The 23,357-nt window shown below is 34.3% G+C and overlaps 1 pseudogene; it reads right to left on the reverse strand.

The window, feature by feature from the left end:
• Positions 1-13,444: 13,444 nt before the first annotated feature.
• Positions 13,445-23,357, reverse strand: part of LOC124245458 (sodium/hydrogen exchanger 2-like) — a 140,371-nt pseudogene continuing 130,458 nt past the window's right edge.

Raw genomic sequence — 23,357 nt, forward strand, 5'->3', positions numbered from 1 at the left:
AACAGATATGGAGAACAGATTGGGGGTTATCAGAGGAGAAGAGGGTATAGGGAGGGTAAAGGGATACATGTTTATGGTGATGGATGGCAACTAGACTCAGTGGTGAACACAATGCAGTATATATAGATGTCAAAATATAATGATGTACACTTGAAATTTAGATGTTATAAGCCAATGTGACCTCAATAAAAAAATAATATTCTTGATATGACATCTTGAGAGGAAGCAGTCTATCTCAATATCAGCTTCTTCTCTTCCTAGTCAATTTGATTTTGAGGTCTTTAGCATTTTCACAGGACGAGATGTCACTTGGAGCCTTCTTCAGTTGTGAAAAATGCACCCAAAGTTTGACATCATGTATTTGGCAGTGGTGTTAGTGGTCTAGTGTACTTGGTAGAGTCCTTTCCATGAATCTTACTTTTTCAAAAGCCTCAGAGTAAAACAATAACTGTCTATAAATGACAAAAGACTGACAAATGGCTATGGTTAAAGATATGATGAGAGTTAATTTGGTAAGGAAATGTAGTTATTTCTGTGGCATACAGTAATTTATATATAATATAGTAATATTATATATATAATATATATAACATCATAATTAGACAATGAAAGTATTGACAAATTTCTAGAAACTTTAAAACAGTTTCCAAAATATCTATACTTGTACGATAATATCTATTCATATATAACCTATCAAAGTTTATTATCACTCCTGATTTGACAATGTTTCCCACAAAATTTGACATATCAATTAAACTTAATTAGTTTAACAACTCTTCTTTACAAAGTGAAAGATGAATCTTTTGAGATTTCCAGGGACCCTCTGGGAGATCTCAAAATTATTTTATGGTAAAAAAGAGTCCATTTAGAATCTGATTTTGAGAAAATGTCAAAAGGTTCGAACATTTGATTAAATAGGATCACATATCATTATGAAATAAGACTTTATTATCTGTTTAACCAAAGTGATAACAGAGGATCTTACAGGCATCTTCTTTTAATATTGAGAAGACTAGGTTTTCTTATGTAATCAAACACATGATAAAGACAACATGAAACACAGTTATTTTGCTAAGACATAAAATCTTTGCTGTCCAGACAGATTACTTAAAAGGTAAAGAATATCTTTTGTTTACAATTTCTTATTAAGAGCAGACCAATCATCCAAGAAAACTTTTTCCTTTTAACAAAGAGAAAACTAAATTCTAATTTTGTACCAGTATACTTTTGATATTAAAATTCATTTAAAAATAATAAATCTATTTCATCTTAGCCAGTTTGACGATACATAAAATGCTTTTCCAAAGATTCCTTTTCCACAAACCTACAACTGTTTTTTATCCATTCAGAGTTTGTCCTATGTGTTTTTTTTCTCTTTGTCATTCCAGAGGAATCACTTTACTTTCCTTACTTAGTTTTCATACACAGTTGTTTCCTTTCATTCTTATTATTTCTAAGTAGTTTTTAATTACATATATTGATTAGAATTTTTAACCCTTAGAATCCTTAATTCCTGGTGAAAACTAAGTAAGCAATTGTGGATTGTTTGCACTAGCATTCTGTGGATTGGCAAATTTATAAATACATGTCATAATTCCTGGAGGTATATTCTTCCTCATACTAAATTTTTCAATATGGTGCAAAGCATGTTTACTGATAGACCCAAATATCTTTAGTTCCTTGTAATAGGTCAAGATAGACAAAATTGAGTTCAATAATTAATATTTCAGTATTTTATCTTATTTGGAAGTCATCTGGATATTCAGTGAATATCTATCATTTAATTTTCTCAGCATAAATTTAAGGTTTCAAGTTACCAAAAAAAGTCTGGAAATTTTTTTAGACATATTATAAAGTATAATTATTACTGAAATGTCCATTTAAATACTTTTATCTTACATACATCTATTTAATTTACTTGCTCTTAACAATTATGTTTAGATTACTCATGAAAATTTCATGAGATGTTAAACAGCTAACTATTAACTTATCTTTCTTGAGAGATCTTACAGCCTTCTTTTAAAAATTTTAGCCATGAGACCAGTCTGATAATGCTAAACTCACTAGTTTATAAAAGAACAGCTAGATCCAAATCGTGTTTCTGGCAGATGGAATAAGTTAAGGTTACCTGCTCAGATGACTTGATCTTTTTACTAATATTTGTGGTGAAGATTTTTAAGATTTTTCATTTGCCTAGATTCAAAATAAGCTTTTCCCCTTTTTTCTTCTGATAAGAATTACCTCCCTGAAGTATGCATTTCAAAGAGATGGCCTAGGTAAGAGTTCAGGGAAGAGACCTGGTGAAACGTTTACACCCCAAAGGCACAATGAAAGAATGCAGTTCCTCTGAGAAGGACTTTTGTTTCCAAAATCTAGAATTTTATAATACCTACAAGCCTTTTGAGATGAATAGGAGAGGCTTAGGGATTGGTAAAATGGATAGGTGGGCTTTTTCTGTTCCTATAAAAACTCACTTTGTAAGACAAATACAGTTGTTTTTAATTCCTCAAAGATTTAGATTGAAATCTCATTGACGTTGAAGGCCTGACCTGTGAATCTAACTACGTTTTCTTCAATTTGCTTTTTTATTTCAGGGAGAAGATTATCAACTAAGATAGAAATCAAAAGATTCCTGTGTTCTAGATTTGCAGCTGTATGTCTTTGCAATGTTTTTCTTTACATCTGGGTGCATGTAACTTAGGGTAGAAGGCCTAAAAGAATGTTTCATCAGGGGCTGGCCCCGTGGCTGAGTGGTTAAGTTCTCACACTCCACTTCCGCAGCCCAGGGTTTTGCTGGTTCAGATCCTGGGTGCCGACATGGCATCACTCATCAGACCATGCTGAGGTGGCATCCCACATGGCACACCCTGAGGCACTCACAACTAGAATACATAACTATATACTGGGGTCTTTGGGGAGAAAAAAAAGATTGGCAACAGTTTTCAGCTCAGGTGTCAATCTTTAAAAAAAAAAAGTTTTATCAGGTTCTGAATACCATCTTCCAACTTTGGCTAACTTCTGACCATAGAGCTATTTAAAAAATTCCTTCAGATATCTTGTCAGTTTTCAGCAGGAAAAATAGTAAATATTCTTAGCAGTATTGAACAAAATCATGGACCCAAGAGGTGTCCCCTAAGAGGGTAGACACTATCCTCCCAAGATCCTGAGCCACTCACTCTCAAAGATGGCCAAAGAAAGAAAGACTTAGACAATTCCTCGAAGAGCTGGCAACAGCCAGTAGAGACCCAGCCACAAATGGAGTGCAACCCACATTTCTGCCCAGCTATATCCAGCTGTAAGTGAGGTGCAACCCACATTTCTGTCCAGCCATAATTTGGAGCCCTTAGCCTGATGGTTCCCAAGCCAAGTTCTCAGGGCACAAAATGAGAAAAATAAGAGGCAATAGCTGTACCCTGGAGAGAAAGAATCAACAACCAATGGGTATGGGTTTGGAAAGGAAGGAATGACGTGAAAACTTACCTTCTTCTCTTGACTAGATACTATGTACAGACACCCTGGAGAGCTGACTCTGGTAAGAATTCTCACCCTTCACAGGCTTCTGCCAGTGTTCTCAGAATCTCATCTGCAGTCTCCAGAGTGAGTGGGGCTTAAAGTAGATATTGTAGCTCAGGTATCTACCAGAATTTGGCAAGGTTTTCCGTTAATTTTAATTTTTGTTTTCCCTTGTCTGTTTAAAGGAATAACTGGTAGCAATTTACCAGAGGATCCCTTGGAATTCCATTAACCCTGACAGGGGCCCATATAGGGCTCTCCTTTGAGGGTAAATATGGGGGCAACAGTAAGCTCTCTAACTTGGTGGGATTTTGTTTACAGTCTTACAATCTCTTCAGAGTGGAAAGAAAATTCAGATAGAAGATTAGTAGACTATGAGTATTGATGTAAAGGAGGATAGAGGGGAGTAGAAGGAATCACATCAGTCTTATAATATATTTTTTTTTAGGTACCTCTTGTGTGCTTAATTTTCCATTAGTCTTTCGCAGTTAATTCTTCAGTGAAGCTATTTGGGAATCTTGAAGCCTTTTGGAGACTTCTGCATGCTGAATAAAATAGGTATCCCATTCTGTTTGCTTGATTTGGGGACACTTACTTTCAATTGCACTTCTTAAATAAATGATCTTGTCCAATTAGAATGTTTTCTATAAAGGCCATTGTAATTCTAAATTGATCTAGTAAGATTTTGCCATTTTTGTACATACCTACACCTTCCAGGACCACAGTTCTTAGACATAAGATAAGCAGGCATGCCAGAACGTGACATGCTTGATTCTTTGAAACTTGAGGATCTCATTTCTTTAGCTAAGCTTTGGGACTTTCAAAGCCAAATTAATATCTAGGAAGGATGTGCCACGAGCTCGAGATTTTGTGTTGTTTTGCAGTGTACCTCATTGCATGGAAATTTTCTTGAGGTTAACATGTTACCTAGTGCCAATCTAACCTGCTTCATGACCAACTTATCCTAGCATGGGAATCTTAGAGTTAGTTGGTAAGCACTCTAATAGCTATTAAGTGCTCAGCCCATGCCCATAAATTTTGTGGCTTTGGCTTCTGAGATTCCTACTAGCAATAGGTTATTCCTTTCATGAGAAGATTCTTTATAGTGGCAGATGCCCTAATAGCTTTTAATAGTCCATTTTGTGCCTACTTAGATTTTGATGTGCTGCTGGTCAAAAAAGTTCATGGTTTTTGTCTTTATTTCTCCAGTTCCCCAGTGGTTTACGCTTTGGACTTATCTCAAGGCTTTGTGAGTCCGCTAATGGCTGCCATCTTGCTTTCTTTAGATTGAGGAGTACCCATTATTTTCCCTTGAAAAAAATCCTCCCTAATTCAACCAGACTTACTGTTTCTGGCTGCCCATGCTCAGTTCTTAAGACCTATCAGGGCTTCCTGAAAGTACTTACCTTGCAAATGAGGTTGGCCACAAACCTCAATGTTGTGGCTCACTAAGTCTCACTGAAAATCTGGAGTCTCTCAAGCCCAAATTTCCACCTTGTGAAAATCTAGAGATTCTCACATCCCAATTTTCCACCCAGAAGGACTAGGACAACCAAACTTGAAGGGTTAGGAATACAAGATAAGCAGAGCTCAGTCTGAGACAAGCTTACTAAAGATCCCAGATAGCAGCCCAAAGAGGCAACAAAACAAAAAGGCTCTGTGGGTACCTTCATCTTCATCTGGGAGCCGTCCCCAGAAATTTAAGCAGCTGTCTTCAGGTACCATCTCATCAAAAAAACTGTCAAATAGCAAAAATAAAACAATTTATTTTAGAAGTTAGAGGTCTATTATTTAAGGGAAAACAATTCATGGATTGGAGGAACATAGTGCTTCACAAGCAGTGGAGCACTATTCCCTGCTAATGACTTTTGAGTGATGATTTTCTATCCTACAACTTTGCTGAATTCATTTATTAGTTTTAACACTTCTTTGTGAAATCTATAGGATGTTCTACATATAAGATCATGTCATCTACAATCAGTAATTTTTCTTCTTTATTTCCAATTTGGATTCTTAATTACTTTTTCTTGCCTAATTGCTCTGGCTAGGACTTCCAATTCTATATTAAATAAAAGTGGCAAAAGCATGCATCTTTGTTTTGTTCCTGATCACAGGGGAAAATTTTCATTCTTTCACCGTTGAGTATGATGTTAATTGTGAACTTTTCGTAAATGACCTTTATTATGATTAGGTGGTTTCCTCCTATTCAGAATTTAATATTTTTATCATAAAAGGATATTAAATTGATTTAAAATGCTTTTTCTGAATAAACTGAGATAATTATGTGGGTTTTGTCTTTCATTCTGTTAATGTGATACAGTAGTATATCGATTTGATTTTCATATATTGACCCATCTTTGCTTTCCAGAAGTAAATCTCACTTGGTTATGGTGCATAATCTCTTTAATGTGCTATTGAATTTTGTTTGCTAGCATTGTGTTGAGACTATCATGACAGTATTCATCAGAGATATTGGTCTGTAGTTGTTTTCCTTCTAGTGGTGTCTTTCTCTGCTTTTTGTATTAGTGTAGTACTGGCTTCGTAGAATGAGTTTGGGAGTGTTCCTTCCACTTTAATTTTTTGCAAGAGTGCCAGGAGTATTGGTATTTATTCTTCTTTAAATGTTTGGTAAAGTTCTCCAGTGAAGCCTTTTGGTCCTGGGCTTTTCTTTGTTGGGAGGGTTTTGATTACCAATTCAATCTCCTTACTATTTATATGTTTGTTGAGATTTTTCTTCTCCTCATGATTTAGTCTTGGTAGGTAGTGTGTTTCTAGAAATTTATCCATTTCTTTTAGGCTACCCATTTTATTGGCAAGTAATTATGCATAGTATTTTCTCCTAATTTTTTTTGCCATGAGTTGTAATGGCTCCCATTTTCATTTCTGATTTTAGTTATTTGAACCTTCTCTCTTTTTTCTTAATCAAGTTAACACTTCATCAATTTTGTTCATCTTTTAAAAAAACCAACTCTTTTCCATTGATATTTTTCTATTCATCTTTCAATGATCTTTATGTTAATCCTCATTGTTTGCTTCCTTCTGCTACTTTTGGGGTTAATTTGTTCTTTTTCTAGCTTTTTGAGATACAATATAGGTCGTTTATTTGAAATCTTCCTTCTTTTTTACGATAACTTTTTACAGCCATAAACATCACTTTTTGCATTTCATTTGCCTATCCTATAAGTTTTGGTACATTACATTTTCATCTGAATATGACCTTTAATTCCCCTTGTGATTTTTTCTTTGACCTATTGGTTGTTTAAGAGTGTGGTGTTTAATTTCCTCATACATGTAGATTCTCCAGTTTTTCTTCTGCTATTGATTTCTAGTGTTATACCACTGTGATTGGAAAAGATAATTTGTATGACTTCAATATTTTAAAACTTGTTAAAGCTTCTTTTGTTACCTAACATATGGTATATTCTGGACAATGTTCTATGTGCACTAGAGAAGAATGTGTTTTCTGCCATCGTTAAGTGAAATGTTTTGTATATGCCTGGTCCAACTAGTATATAGTGTTGTTCAAGTCTTCTATTTCATTATTAAGCTTCTCTCTGTCTTTTCTACCCATTATTGAAAGTGGAGTTTTGAAGTCTGATTATTGCGGTCTATTTATCGCTTCACTTCTGCCAATATTTACTTCTTATATTTAAGAAATCTGATGTTTGGTGCATATATATTTATAACTGTTATATCTTATTCATAAATTGATCCTTTTATTGTTATATAATGGTTTTCTTTGTGTCTCTGACAGGTTTTGGCTTAAAACGTATTTTCTCTGATATGAATACAGACATTCCTGCTTTCTTTTGGTTAGCATTTACATGAAACATATTTTTCCATCCTTTTACTTTCAGCTTACATGTGTCCTTGGATGAAATCTGAGTTTCTTGTAGACATAGTATCATTTGACTCTGTTTTTAATTCGTTTTGCTAATCAATGTCTTTTCATTGGGAATTTAGGTCATTTACATTTAAAGTAGTTATTAAGGAAGAACATAAGATTGCCATCTATGAATTGTTGTCTATGTATGTTGTACCGTTTTTGTCCCTCATTTCCCCCTTACAATTTTCCTTTGTGTTTTGTTATTTGTAGCAATATGCTTCTGTTCCCTTCTCATTTCCTTTTATATATATTATGCAGATATTTCCTTTGCAGTTATCATGAGAATTATAAGATATCTGAAAGTTATAACACTCTTTTTTAAAATGATAACAACTTAACTTCAACTGCATACAAATACCCTATTTCTTTATAGCTCCACCCCAACACTTTAAGTTATTGAAGTTAATATTTTATCTTTATATATTATACATCTATTAACATAGTTTTACAGATATTTTATGCTTTTGTCTTTTAAATTATATACAAGAACTAAAAGTGGGCTTACATATCAAAATGACAATAATATAGTATTCTATATTTGCCCATATATTTACTCCTATCAGAAAACTTATGCTTTCATATGGCTTTGTGTTGCTGTCTAGTGCCATTTTGACTTTATTCTTTTTAGCATTTTTTGTAGGGTAGGTCTAGTAGTGATAAACTCTCTCAGGTTTTGTTTACCTGGGAAAGGTTTTATCTCACTTTCACTTTTGAATAACAACTTTTCTGGGTACAACATTCTTGGTTGGCAATATTTTTCTTTCAGAACTTTTAATTTATCATCCTACTGCCTTCTGTCCTGCATAGTTTCTGCTGAGAAATCTGCTTTTTATAGAAACTCCTCTGTATCTGACAAGCAGCTTTTTTCTTGCTACTTTTAAGTCTTTCTTTGTCTTTGACTTTTCACAGTTTGATTATACTGTGTTTGGATGTAGCTCTCTTTGATTCAACCTTGCTTGAGTTCTTTTAGCTTTTTAAAAAATTTTTGCATTTATTTTTTCCTCAATTTGAGTATTTTTTAGCCATTATTTCTTCAAACAAGCTCTCTGCACCTTTATCTCTCTTTTCTCCTGCTAATATTCCCATGGTTCATATAAGCATCCTCTTGAAAGTGTCTTATAAGTCTCTAAGGCTCTCTTAGCTTTTCTTTATTTTTTTCTTTTGACTCCTCTGAAAAATTAATTTCAACTTGTTTGTCTTTAGGTCCCTTGATTATTCTTCTGCTTAATCAAATCTTCTGTCGTCAGATAATGTAAATCAAGACAACAATGTGATACCATTACACACTTACTAGAATGGCCCAAATCCAAAACACTGACAACACCAAATGCTGACAAGGATGTGAAGCAACAGAATCTCTCATTCATTGCTGGTGGGCATTTAAAATGCTATAGCATCTTTGCTAGACAGTTTGGCAATTTCTTACAAAATTCAACATACCTTAACATATGATTCAGCAATCACAATACTTGATATTTACAAAAGGAACTAAAAGCTTGCATTCACCCCAAAACTCACATGCATCTCTTTAAAACAGCTTTACTCATAATTGCCAAAATTTGGAAGTAACTAAGATGTCCTTCAGTAAATGAATCGATAAATAACTGTCATACATACAAACAATAAAATATTATTCAGCACTAAAAAGAAATGAGATATTGAACCATAAAAGGACATGTAGGAAAGCTAAATACATATTACTATGTGAAAGAAGCCAATCTGAAGCTGCTACATACTGTATAATTCCAATTATATGACATTCTTGAAAAGTTGAAACTATAGAGACAGCAAAAAGATCAGTAGTTGTCAGGGATTGACAGGAAGAAGGATGAATAGGCAGAGCACAGAAGATTTTTAGGGCAGTGAAAATACTCTGTATGATACCATAATGATAAATACATTTCATCATACTTTTCCCAAAACCATAGATTATACAATACAAAGAGTGAACTGTAACACCTGTAGAATACATAACACCAAGAGCGTAAACCATGCACTTTTGGTTATTATGATATCTCAAAATATGTTAATCAGTTGTAACAATGTACCACTCTGGTGGGGAATGTTGATAATGTGAGAGGCATCTCTAGGGACAGGGGAAATCTCTGTACCTTTCCCTCTATTTTGCTGTGAATATAAAATTGCTCTAAAAAACAAAGTCTTAATAAAAGATAAAAATGTTTAAAAGAAGGGGGCCTTCTCAGTGGTGCAGCAGTTAAGTTCACACGTTCCGATTCAGTGGCCTGAGGGTCACTGCTTCGGATCCTGGATACAAAACTATGCACTGCTTGTCAAATCATGCTGTGGGAGGCATCCCGCATATAAAATAGAGGAAGATGGGCACCGATGTTAGCTCAGGACCAACCTTCTTCAGAAAAATGAGGAGGATTTGTGGTAGATGTTAGCTCGGGGCTAATCTTCCTCAAAAAAAAATTAAAATAAATAAATAAATAAATAAATAAATAAATAAATAAAAAGGAAGAATTAACACCAATTACACACAACCTTTTCCCAAAAAATAGAAGAGGGATACTTTCAAGTCATTTACTGAAGCCAGCACTACCTTGATACCAACATCAGACTAAGACTGTATAAAAATAGATTAAAGGCCAATAGCTCTCATGAATTTAAATAAAAATATCCTCAAGAAAAATTAGCAAATTGAATCCAACAATGTAAAAAAGGTGGTATACATTATGAGAAAATGACATTTATTCCAGGTATGCAAAGCAGGTTAGCATTTGAAAATCAGTGTAATCCACAATATCAAAGGGCTAAAGAATAAAAATCATATCACCATATCAATTTACAAAGAAAAATCATTTGAAAAGCTCCAAATACATTTCAAGATAAATAAAAACTTCAGCCTGTTATGAACAGAGTGTTATTACCACAACTCAACAAGAATCATCTTTAAAAATTGACAACTAATAACATATTAATGGTGAAAGACTGAATGATTTCCCCTGAGTTCAGGAACAAGACAACAATGTCTGCTCTCAACACTTGTATTCAATATAGTAATGAAAGCTCTAGCTGGTGCAAAACACCTCAAAAATAAATAAATAAGTAAAAAGCAGACAGGTTGGCAAGGAAGAGTAAAATGGTCCCTATTTGCAAATGCATGACTGTTTATCTAGAAAATCCTAAGCAACGTGCCAAAACAAAACAAGAAAGATCTTCCACAACTTAGTGAGTTCAGCAAGTTTTCAGGATACAAAATCAAAACACAAAGGCAATAATATTTCTATATAATAATAATGAAAACGTGGAAACCAAAATTTAAAATGCAATACCCATTACAATAATTTAAAAAGATAGAATATTTTCGTATACAATTAACAAAATGTGTACAGTATCTGTACACTGAAAAGTACAAATTCTGATGAAAAAGATTTTTAAAAAAGGACAAATAAATGGAGACGCATTCATGGATTGGGAGAATCAAGATAGTAAAGATGAAATTCTCCCCAAATTGATCAATAGGTTTAATGAAATTCCTATTAAAAATCACAGCAAGATTTTTTGTAGACACAGACAAACTCATCTTACAAAGTGTTTGGAAAGTAATGGGACATAGAATCACTAAAAAAATTTAAAAGGAAGAACAAAGTGCAAGGAATCACTCTACCCAATATTAAGATCTAGTATACACTTAGAGGAAACAAGAGAGTGTGGTATTGCTAGAAGGATAGAAAAATATATCAATGTAAATAAAATAAAATTCAGAAAAATAACCACACAAATATGCCCAAGTAATTTTTGACAAAGGTAATTCAATGGAGAAAGGACAGTCTTTTCAAGGAATAGTGCTTTAGCAATTGGATATACATGGGAGGAAAAATGAGGCTCAACCAAACCGTCACATATTGTGCAAAAATCAACTCAAAATGGATTGGGTTAATTTTACTATAAATTATAAAACTTTTAGAATACAACATATGAGAAAATCTTCAGGACCTATGTCTTGGAAAAGACTTCTTGGACTTGATACCAAAAACATGATCCATAAAAAGAAAAATTGATAATATTTCATCAAAATTTAAAACTTTTACTCTGTTAAGAGGTTAAAAAGACAAGCTGAGGTGGGGAGGGATGAATAGGCAAAGCACAGAGGATTTTCAGGGTAGGGAAAATATTCTGTATGATACTATAATTATGGATACATGTCACTGAACATTTGTCCAAACTCATAGAATGTACAATGCAAAAAGTGAACCAGAGTGTACTATGGACTTTGGGTAATTGTCATGTGTCAATTAAGGTTCATTAATTGTAAAAATGTACCACGCTGTTGAGGGATGTAAATAATGGGGGAGGCTATGCATGTGTGGGAGCAAGGCGTCTATGGGAAATCTCTGTATCTTCCTCTCAATTTTCCTGTTAATATAAAATATCTCCAAAAAATAAACTCTTACAAAACAAAAGCAGACAAGTTAAAGACTTGAATAAAATGTTTGTAACACATCTATTTTACAAGATACTAGTATCTAGAATATATAATGATCTGTTAAACTCTACAGTAAAAAAAGTAAACAATGCAAATAAAAATAGTAAAAACACGTGAAGAAACATTTCACCAAAGATGATATATGGATGGCAAATAAGTACATAGAAAGATTTTTAACATCATTAGTCATTAAGGAAATGCAAATTTAAACAACAAAGAGATATCACTACATACCTATCAGAAGTCAATAATAAAAAAGTGACAATATCAAATACTGAGGATACAAAGCAGTTAAGTCACTCATGCATTGCTTGTGGAAATGTAAAATGATATAGCCACTCTGGAAAATAATTTGACATTTTCTTACAAAACTTAATATAAAACTATCATATAACCCAGAAATTTCACTCTTGGATTATTTTGCATTATTTTATGAGATAGTCAGTGAGGTATAGCCACAAGAGGAGGCAGAGGAGAGGCTCAGGAAAACAAAATTTATTGTACTCACAGATCCTAGAGCCAAGAGGCATGGCATATCATACAGAGCCACAGAGGACACATACACCAGGGTGTTCAAGAGACAGAATACAAGAGCAAAAAGAAAACACTAAGACACAGCCTTTATTAAGGTTTCCACAGGAAAAGCAAGGCAGAGCAATGTAAACAGTTTAAGACTGGTTCGTTTGAATAATTTCAGTAGGTCTTTGAGTTGGGTTGGTCTACAGTTGCCTGTTACCTGATCCTGAGATGATGATGGTTGGAATATTGCTTCTTGGAGTATATGGGCCAGAGTAAAGGGATATAGCTCTGGTTTGTTTAGTTTGCATACAAAGGGATGCTCCCATCTGAGTCCTTTGCTATTGCTAAGAATTAGCTAACCTAGGGAGAGGCAGTCTCTCCTCAGACAGAAAGAATATTCAAGATATAAAAACACCATAATGGAATGAAGTGATGTCAGCCTCATGGTGGAGTGAGTTATTCCATTTGTCTGTCCCCTCTAAGTTACAACCAATTGGATGTCCATTGACCAACACTCCCTACACATCACAACAGAGTGTCTAAGAGATCCATGCATCTATACACTTGAGGGTGAGTGGGCTAGACCTCTAGGAGGCAGTGGAATTAGGGGTAACCTCTCATTCCCCAGCAACAACAATCCAAAACATGGATCCTCACGTCAGCACATATACCTGCAAACAGCGGCTACAGGGGCAGAGAGGGCACTTGTGGCTTGGCCCCTGCCCCACCAACACTGACAGGTGGTACACACATCCTGAGGATGCCAGATAAAGAGTGGAACTAGTGAACCAGCACCCTCCATCTACCCTGGCAGTGGCCTGGTTTTTCCAAGAGTAATGACAGTATACAAAGCATAGATCATCTAGCAAGAGCAGGGTGTCTCTACCTGAGATTTCAAAACACAGCAACTCATGCCAGTGACCAGGGGCTGCATGAGCTAGCAGCAATGTCACTCATTCCATGCTTACCCCTTACCCCCCACAACAGTGGCAGGTGGAACCAGTGAACTGTGGCTTCAGGAACCACAATAGAACCTGTAACCCAGCCTCCAGTGGCAGCATCCCCTACACAGGTTTTTACCAGCACTGAGGGCTGCATAAAAGTCCCCGGACCCTCACGCCCCTGGCAGTGACAGCAACACCCATGAAACCAGTGCCCCTGGCAGCAGTGTTGCCATCAGCCCCAGACAACTCAGGAGCACTAGCACAGATGGTGCACAGGGCAGCAGCGTCCAAGCCCATGGATAGTCTATTGAGAGCCAGCGGGGAACACAAGCCCGAAGTAACCCAGGAAACAGCAGAAGTGTTTGCAGCCTGGTGAGTCAGGTGGAAATACCTGAGACTGTAGTGACATCATAAGCAGAAAGGCACCAGCAATCTCAGAGTCACAAGGAGCACAGGAAAGTCATCGATGATGCCTCTTACAGAGAATGAAAGTGCCTCTAGCAAAAGGGGAAAGTGCAGGCTCTCAAATACAACAAGAAGCAGCTCAGAAACAAAGTAACCAAAGCCTTACCCAAATAAGAAAGGTGGTTACAACATAAAATGCACCAGCAGAAGACTAACTCATCAAGTACCATGAAGAACTACAGTAACACTGTAAAACAGAAACAGAAGAACAACTCTTCATACACCGAGCTTGAAATCACAAAAGATTACAATCTAACTGACTGATAATTCGAAATAGCTGTAGTGAAGAAACTCAATGAGTTATAAGAAAACTCATAAAGACAGTTCAATGAGCTCAGGAAAAAAATTAATGAAGAGAAAGAGTACCTCCCCAAAGATATTGAAACTCTAAAAACAATCCACAAATTCTGGAGATGAAGAGCAAAATTAAATGAGATGAAAAATAATGTAGAAAGCATTAAAATAGAGCAGACTATGTGGAAGAGAGAATTAGTTAAGTTGAAGATGGAAATCTAGAAATGATTCAGGTGGAAGAGGAGATTCAAATAAGATTTTTTTAAATGAAGAAATTCTATGAGAAATATATGACTCAATTAGGAAAAGTAATATAAGGATAATAGGTATCCAAAAAGGAGAAGAGTGGGAGAAAGAAGCAGAGAACTTATTGAAAGAAATATAGCTGAGAACATACAAACCTGGGGAAAGAAATAGATATACAAGTACATGAAACTAACAGAATTCCTAATTATCTCAATGAAAAAGACCTTCTACAAGGCATATAATATTAGAATTCTCAAAAATCAATGACAAAGAAAGAATATTAAGGGAAGCTAGAGAGAAGAACATAACTTACAAAGGTACCTTCATCAGGCTTTCAGCAGATCTCTCAGCAGAAACTCTACAGGCTAGGAGAGTGTGCAATGATATATTAAAAATATTGAAAGACAAAAGCTAATGACCAAGAATGCTCTTTCCAGTAAAGTTATCCTTCAGATATGAAGGAAAAATAAAAGCTTTCCCAGACAAACAAAAGGTGAAGGAGTTCATTGCCACTAGGACTGCCTTACAAAAACTGTCGAATGAAGCCCTCCCATCTGAAACAAAAAGGCAAAGGTTTACAAAGCTTTGAAAAAGGTGACAGACAGACGGAATCAGAAAAGTGCAACTCTATATCAGAATAGGTTAGTAAACAATTATAGCATAAAGGATAAAGGGAAAGAAAACATCTAAAATAACTATAACCACTTCAGTTGGTCACAAACTCACAACACAAAAAAGAGTAATTTTTGACAACAAAAACATTGAAGAGGAAAAGGATGGAATCTGCATAGGCTAATGGAAAAAGGATGCTATCAGCAGAAAAAGACTATCTTCTCAAGTCCACATGGAACATTCTCAAAGACAGACCAAATGTCGGGAAACAAAGAAAATCTCAATAAATTTAAGAAGATTGAAATCATATCAAACACCTTCTCTGACCATAACGATAAGAAACTAGAAATCAACTACTAGGAGAAAGATGGAAAAGTAACAAACATTGGAGACTAAACAGTATACTACTGAATAACTGTTGGATCAATGAAGAAATCAAAAGAGAAATCCAAAAATACCTTAAGACAAATGAAAATGAACCAAACCACAACATACCTTATGGATATAACAATATCTTATGGATATTGTTACAATAACATAACAAATCTTATGGATGCAGCAAAAGCAGTATTAAGAGCGATGTTTAAAGCGACACAGCCTACATCAACAAACAAGAAAAATCTCAAACAATGTAAAATCATCCCCAAAAGAACTCAAAAAAGAAGAATAAAGAAAGCCCAAAGTCTGTAGAAGAAAGGATATAATAGAAATCAGAGCTGAAATAAATGCAATAGAGACTAAAAAACAATAGAAAGGATCAACTAAATTAAGTGCTGTTTCTTTGACAAGATAAAATTGACAATCCCTTAGCCAGATTCACCAAGGAAAAAAGAGAGAAGGCTCAAATAAATAAAATCAGAAATGAAAGAGGGAAAATTACAGCAAACAGCACAGAAACACAAAGGATTATAAGAGAACAGTATTAAAGGCTATACACCAACAAATTGGATAACCTAGAAGAAATGGATAAATTCTTAGAATTACACAACCTAAAACTGAACTGAAGAAATAGAGAAAACTCTATTTCTAAAACTGAAACAAGAAGAAATAGAGAATCTGAGTAGAGCAATCACAAGAAAAGAGATCGAAACACTAATCAAATACCTCCCCCAAAACAAAAAAGTCCAAGACCAGATGGCTTCTCTGGTGAATTTTACAAAATATTCAAAGAAGATTTAATATCCATCCTTCTCAGACACTTCCAAAATATTCTAGAGGACAGGACATTTTTAAACTCATTTTACATGGCCAATATTACACTGATACCAAAAGCAGACAAGGCAGCACAAAAAAATAAAATAATAAGTCAACGTCACTGATCAATATAGATGCAAAAGTTCTCAACAAAATATTAGCAAATTGAATGCAACAATACATTAAATATGACTCAATCAAGTGGGATTTAGTCCAAGGATCCAGGGATGGTTCAGCATCCACAAATCAATCAATGTGATGCACTACATTAACAAAATGAAAAATAAAAACTACAGGATCATCTCCACAGATGCAGAGAAAGCATTTGACAAGATCCAACATCCATTTATGATAAAAACTCTCAATAAAATGGTAATGAAAATACCTTGACATAATAAAGGCCATATATGACAAACCCAGAGCCAACATCATACTCAGTGGTGAAAAACTGAAAGCTATCCCCCTAAAAAGAGGACAAGACAAGGAAGCCCACTTTTGCCACTCTTATTCACTATAATATTGGAAGTTTTAGCCTATAAATTAGGCAAGAAAAAGAAATAAAAGGCATTAAAATTGAAAAGGAAGTAACACTGTCACTATTTGTGGAACATGATTCTATATATAGAAAACCCTACATAATTCAGCAAAAAACTATTCGAAATAACTAACAAATACAGTAAAGTTGCAGGGTACAAAATTAACATACAAAAATCAGTTGCATTTCTATACGTTAATAACAAACTAACAGAAAGAGAACTCAGGAATACAATTCCGAGTCAGTGGCGTAGAGGCTAAGTTTGCATACTCTGCTTTGGTGGCCCAGGCTTTGCAGGTTCAGATCCCAGGCACAGAACTAGTACCGCTCCTCAAGCCATGCTCTAATGACATCCCACATAAAATAGAGGAAGATTGGCACAGATGTTACCTCAGGGGCAACCTTCCTCACACACACACACAAAAAGAATATAATCCTATTTAGAATCACAACAAAAATGATAAAATACCTTGAAATAAATTTAACCAAAGAGGTGAAAGACTGTACACTTAAAACTATAAGACGTTATTGATAGAAAATTAAGAAGACATAAAAAAATAGAAAGATATTTCAGGTTCATGGATTGGAAGAATCAACATAGCTAAAATGTTCATATTACCTAAATCAATCTACAGATTTAATGCAATCCCCAAAAGAATACCAATGACATTTTCCATGGATAGAACAAAGAATCCCAAAATTTATGCGGAACAAGAAAAGACCTGAATAGATGAAGCAATCCTTAGAAAAAAAGAGCAAAGCCAGAGGAGTCACACTTCCTGAATTCAAAATAAACTAAAAAGCTAAAGTAATCAATATAGCATGGTACTGGCAGAAAAACAGACGCATAGATGAATGGAACAGAATAAAGAGCCCAGAAATAAAAACACACATCTATGGACAGGTAATCTTTGACAAAGGAGCCAAGAAGATACAACAGAGAAAGGAAAGTCCATTCAATAAATGATGTTGGGAAAATTGGACAGCCACATGCAAAATAATGAATGTGGAACATTACTATAAACTATACACAAAAATCAACTCAGAATGGATTAAATATGAATGTAAGACCTGAAACCATAAAACTCCTAGAAGAAAACATAAGCAGTATGCTCTTTGATGTTGATCTTAGTAGCATCTGTTTGAATACCATGTATATTCAGGCAAGGGAAACAAAAGAAAAAAATAGACAAATGGGTCTTCATCAGGCTAAAACACTTCCACTAGGCAAGGGAAATCATGAACAAAATGAAAAAACAACCCACCAACTGGGAGAAGATATTTGCAAATCATATATCCGAAAAGGGGTTAATTTCAAAATATATAAAGAACTCATACAACTTAGCAATAAAAAAAACAAACAGCCAGATCAAAAAATGGGCAGAGGATATGAACAAACATTTTTCCAAAGAAGATACACAGGCGGCCATCAGGCACATGAAAAGATACTCAACATCACTAATTACTAGGGAGATGTAAATGACAACTACAATGAGATATCACCTTACACCTGTCAGAATGGCTATAATTAACAAGACAAAAAACAACAAATGGTGGAGAAGATGTGGAGAACAGGGAAACTTCATGCACTGCTGGTGAAAGTGCCACCTGGTGCAGCCACTATGGAAAGCAGTATAGACATTTCTCAAAAAATTAAAAATAGAAATATCCTATAATCCAGTTATCCTGCTCCTGGGTATTTATCCAAAGAATTTGAAATCAACAATTCAAAGAGATTTATGCACCCCTGTGTTTATTGCAGCATTATTCACAATAGCCAAGATGTGGAAGCAACACAAGTGCCCTTCAACTGATGAATGGATAAGGAAGCTGTGGTATACATATACAATGGAATACTACTCAGTGATAAAAAAGACAAAATCTTCCCATTTGCAACAACACAGATGGGCCTTAAGGGTACCATGTTAAGCAAAATAAGCTAGACAAAGACAAACACTGCACGATTTCACTCATATGTGAGAGATAAACAAACACATGGTTAAACAGAACAGATTAGTGGTTACCAGAGAGGAATGGGGTTGGGGTTGGTGAAAGTGGTAAAGGGGCACGTACACATGGTGACAGACAAAAATTAGACTATTGGTGGTCAGCATAAAGCAGTCTATACATAAACTGATAAATAATAATTTGCAACTGAAATTGCACAATGTTAAAAACCATTATGACCTCAACAAATTAATTGAAAAAAATAAAAGAAAAATAACCTAACTTTACACATAATAGAATTAGAAAAAGAGTTATGTCCAATTTTAGAACAAGGGAGGAAATAGCAAAGATCAGAGCAGAAATAAATGATATTGAGACCACAAAAACAAAGAAAAAAATCAGAGAAACTGAGTCGGATTTTTGAAAAAAAAATTAAAAATTGTAAATCTTTAGCTAGACTAAGGAAAAAGAGAGAAGACCCAAATAAATAAAAACTGAGAGAGGAAATATTAAACTAGTACAACAGAAATACAAAGGATCATGAGAGCCTACTATGAACAATTATACACAAACTGAATAACTATAGGAAATGGATAAATTCCTAGAAACATACAGCCTACCAAGACTAAATCACGAAGAAATAGAAAATTTGAATGGACTAATTACTAGTAAAAAGATTGATTTTGTAATGAAAAAAACCTCACAACAAACAGAATTCCAGGACAAGATGATTTAATTGTGGAAGTCTACCAACGATTTAAAGAACTAATGCTAGTCCTCCTCAAAGTCTTCCAAAAAACTGCAGAGAACACTCCAAAACTCTTTAGAAAGCCAGCATTACCCTGACTTCAAAGCCAGATAAGGACACTACAAGAAAAAGACTACACACATATCATCTCTGATGAATATAGATGCAAAAATTCTCAACAAAATCCTTGCAAAATTAATTCAACAGCACATTAAAAGGATCTTACACCATAATCTTTTGGATTTATCCCTAGGATGCAAGGATGGTTCAACATATGCAAATCAATAAATATGATACACCACATTAATAGCATGAAAGATAAAAATCATATGATCATCCCAATAGATGCAGAAAAAGCATTTGACAAAATACAATATCCTTTCAGGATAAAACTCGACAAATTGGGTATAGAAGGAACGTAACTCAACATAATAAAAGCCATATAAAACAAGTCCACAGCTAACATCATACCAAAGAGTGAAAGGTAGAAACCTTTCCTCTCATTTCAGGAATAAGACAACTGTACCTACTTCTACCAGTCCTATGAAACACACTATTGGAAGTTCTAATCACAGTCATTAGGCAAGAAAAAGAAACAAAACGTTTCCAAATTAGAAAGAAGGAAAATTTTCTCTGTTTGCAGATGATATAATTTTATATATAGAAAATCCTAAAGACTCCACCAAAAAACTGCTGTAACTAATTAACAAATTCAGTAAAGTTGCAGGATATAAAATAAAATCACCTGCGTTTCTATACACTAACAATGAAATATCTGAGAAAGAAATAAAGCGTACAATCTCAATTATGATAGCATCTAAAACAATAAAATACTTAGCAATAAATTTAACCAAGGAGGTGAAAGATTTTTACATTGAAAATTATAAGATTTAGGCAAAACAAATCAAAGAAGACACAAAGAATGGGAAAGATATCCTGTGTCCATGAATTGGAAGAATTAGTATTATTAAAATGTTCATACTGCCCACAGCCATCTATAGATTCAATGCAATCCCTATCAAAATTCCAGTGGCATTTTTTACAAAAATAGAAAAAAGTCTTAAAATTTGTATGGAATCACAGAAGGCCCCAAATGGCCTATAAAAAAAAAAGAACAAAGCTGGAGGCATCACACTTCTCGATTTCAAACTAAATTACAAAACTGTAAAATCCAAACAGTATGGTACTGGCATAAAAACAGACACATAGACAACTGGAACAAAATCTAAACCCTCACATATATGATCAACTAATATTTTACAAGGGAGGCAAAAATACTCAGTAGGTTAAAGGTAATGCTGGGAATAATAAATGATGCTGGGGAAAGTGGATAACTACACGAAAAGAATAAAATTGGGTTATAACTATATTACACTATTTAGAAAAATTAATTCTAACTGTATTAAAGACTTAAATATAAGACCTGAAATCATGAAAGTCTTTGAAGAAAATATAGGGAAAAAGCTCCTTGACATTGATGTTGGTGATGATGTTTTGGATTGACACAAACTGCACAAATAACAAAGGCAGAAATGAACAAGTGAAACTACATCAAACCAAAAAGCTTCTGCACAGCAAAGGAAATCAACAAAATGAAAAGGTGACCTACAGAATGGGAGTAAGTATTTGCAAACTATATATCTGATAAAGGGTTAACATTCAAAATATATAAGTAACTCATATAACTCAATAGACAGAAACAAAAAATCTGATTAAAAAAGGGCAGAGGTTCTGAATATACTGTTTTCAAAAGAAAACATACAAATGGCTAACAGGTACAGGAAAAGATGCTCAACTTCACCAATCATCATGGAAATGCAAATAAAACCACCATAAGTTATCATCTCACACCTGTTAGAATGGCTATTATCAAAATGACAAGAGACTACAAGTGTTGGTGCAGATGTGAAGAAAAAGGAACCCTTGTGCACTGTTGGTAGGAATGTAAATTGGTATAGCCCTATGGAAAACAGTATGAAGATTCCTCACAAAATTAAAAATGTAACTACCATATGGCCCAGATACCCTGCCTCTGTGTATATTACTAAAAGAAACAAAATCACTGTCTCAAAAAGATATCTACACTCCCATGTTCATTGCAGCATCATTCACAATAGCCAAAACACAGAAACAACCTAAGTGTCCATCAATGGATGAATGAAAAAAGACAATGGAATATTATTCAGCCATAAAAAAGAAAATCCTGCCAATTGTGACCTTGAAGGTATTATGCCAAGTAAAATTAGTCAGAGAAAGACAAATTCTATATGATTACTCTTATATGTGGGATCTAAAAAACCCAAACACATACAAATAGAGAGTAGAAGGGTGGATGCCAGGGGCTGGGTGATGAGGGAAATGTTATGTTGTAAAATTGTACAAACTTCTAGTTATAAGATAAATAAGTTCTTGGGATCTAATGTACAGCATTGTGACTACAGTTAACAATACTGTACTATATACTTGAAAGTTGCTGAGAGTAAATCTTAAATGATCTTACCACAATAAATGGTAATTATGTGAAGTGATAGAGGTGATAAATAACCCTATTGTTGTAATCACTTTGCAATATATATGTGTACCAAATCCCCATGTTATACACCTTAAACATACAGAATGTTGTATGCCAATTATATCTCAATAAAACTGGGGGCAAAAAGAAATAAAGAAGGATATCCGTTAGTACCAATTCTCTAGAACTTTGTATTAGAGTTCATATCAAGTGAAATAAGGCAGTAAAAAGAAACTAAGAAAAAAGGATTAAAAATTAAAACATAAAATTTCATTATTCACAGATAAGTTTGTATACTTTAAAAATTCAAAATGTTCTGTGAACTATTAAAATTAATATGTCAATTTAGCCTGGTTGTTGGATACAAGGTCAATTTATAAAACCAGTTGTATTTTCATGAATATTATAATTAGTCAATTAACATCTTATCTGATTCTTTGGTAAATTTTGTCACACCTTCCTCATTATGGTATGTCTTGTACCTTTCCTGTAGTATTTGATCATAGATATCTTTTAAGTATATTTTTATTATTTATTCATTAATCAAGTGAGATCTATCAAGACTTGATGATTGTCCAAAAATAGAGCATATTGATTTTTTCTGGTTCCTTTCTGTCATATGGGTCATGGTTTAATTCTCTTTTTAAAGCTACAAGTGGAGGGCAGGTGTATGCACAAAACTCCCAGCTCATTTTCTAGTTTTTAGCTTTGCAAATCGCCTCTATTAAGGTCTTAATTTCTCCTACCCCAACAACCTGGTTTTCTGATACTATGAAATGATGGTGCATATCAAAAGCACAATTCCTTGAAATCACCACTAAAAAAAATATCTCAGGCTTTACCCTGGGCTAGACCACTTATCTTGTGAGTACTGTATTTCTAAAGGGACAATACGAATATCAATATACCACACACACACACACACACACACACACACACACACACTAGCACACTTTTGGTCCAGTTTTTGTTATTTTTTTATGGCAGTAAAATTAGATTATAACATTATATAGCTTTCAGATGTACATCATAATATATTTCCAATTCTATGTAGATTACATCATGTTCACCACCCAAAAACTAATTATAGTCCATCACCACACATGTGAACCTAATCACCCCTTTTGTCCTCCGCCCTCCCCCTTTCCCCTATGGTAAGGACAAATACAATCTCTGTTGCTATGTGTTTGCTTGTCGTTTTTATCTTCTAATTATGAGTGAAATCATGTGGTATTTGACTTTCTCCCTCTGACTTATTTCACTTAGCATAATGCCCTCAAGGTCCATCCATTTTGTCACAAGTGGCTGCATTTCATCATTTCTTACGGCTGAGTAGTTTCCATTGTGTATATATACCACATCTTCTTTATCCATTCGTCCCTTGATGGGCACTGAAGTTGCTTCCAAGTCTTGGCTATTGTTAATAATGCTGCAATGAACATAGAGGTGCATGTATCTTTATGCATTTGTGTTTTCAAATTCTTTGGATAAA

The sequence above is a fragment of the Equus quagga genome, chromosome 10 (genome assembly GCF_021613505.1).
Source record: "Equus quagga isolate Etosha38 chromosome 10, UCLA_HA_Equagga_1.0, whole genome shotgun sequence".
Classification (NCBI taxonomy): Eukaryota; Metazoa; Chordata; class Mammalia; order Perissodactyla; family Equidae; genus Equus; species Equus quagga.